A 1,151-nucleotide genomic window follows, 5' to 3' on the forward strand; every position below is an offset into this window, starting at 1 on the left:
TCAACCCACTGAGTCTGTGCTGACCATCAACCACCCATTTATACTAATCCTACATTAATCCCATATTCCCTACCACATCCCCACAATTCTCCTACCTACACTAGGGGCAATTTACAATGGCCAATTTGTCTATCAACCTGCAAGTCTTTGGCTCTGGGAGGAACCCCAAGCATCTGGCAGAAACCCACACAGTCACAGGGAGAACTTGCAAACTCCACACAGGCAGTGCCCAGAACTGAACCTGGGTTTCTGGAGCTGTGTGGCTAACCACTGCACCACTGTGCTGCCCACACAACTTGTCAGAGGTGGGATTTGAGCTCATGCCTGCAAAGGAAACTGCCACCTGAACATAGTGCTTTAGACCTCTTGGCCATCCTGACTACCCCTACTTCATGGGAGAGCGCGAATGCAGTCCCCCACTGCCATAAATTTTGCAGTCGAGTATCCCGCATTTGGGGACATCGCATACGTCAACATACCCAAAGTGCAATGGGTTAGTCTCAACCTGGGAGCACAACCTTAATGATCATTGTTTCTCCCCTGCCAGGTAAGACTTCTCTTGTATCCCTTTCTTATTCTTTAATGAATATTCTGGAGGGTCTCTAAATAAAGGTAGCTAGTTATGACCACACCAGTTTGAATATTTATTCAGACATAGCACATGGCATCACTTCGAGACAGCATGGCAAAGATCAGGAAATTACTGAATAAGCAAGAGCTTGCATGGACCTGAACCTCACCCACTACACATAGGTCCAATGCACTGACTTACCATACCTGCTAACATATCCAAGACCTTGGCCAATACCCTAAGGTTCCTGTCAGAGTAAGTTTACCAAATTAACTTAATGATACTAAGACAAGTTTCAACTTCCCTGATGCATCTTTCAACATGATATGAATGTATAACTTCACACTACATCATACAACACAGAAGGAGGCCATTTGCCCATGGTACCTGTCAGAGCTACCCAATTCGTTCCTCTCGCCTTCTCTTTGCCCGTAACTTTGTAAATTTTTCCTGTTTAAATATATATCCTGCCTGCTTTTGAAAGTTACTATTGAATCTGCTTCCAGCACCCTTTCAGGTAGCACATTCCAGATAATAAATGAAAAATTGTTATCTCCCCCTCTGGTTCTTTCATCAATTA

General features: G+C 44.3%; 1 non-coding gene across 1 annotated transcript; it reads right to left on the reverse strand.

Annotated features, from left to right (window-relative positions):
* Positions 1–391: 391 nt before the first annotated feature.
* On the reverse strand, positions 392–555 carry LOC137380470 (U1 spliceosomal RNA). Its single transcript, XR_010977036.1, has one exon. It is a non-coding gene; the product is annotated as a U1 spliceosomal RNA (small nuclear RNA).
* Positions 556–1,151: the final 596 nt, after the last annotated feature.

The sequence above is a fragment of the Heterodontus francisci genome, chromosome 19, assembly GCF_036365525.1.
Source record: "Heterodontus francisci isolate sHetFra1 chromosome 19, sHetFra1.hap1, whole genome shotgun sequence".
NCBI classification, from domain to species: Eukaryota; Metazoa; Chordata; class Chondrichthyes; order Heterodontiformes; family Heterodontidae; genus Heterodontus; species Heterodontus francisci.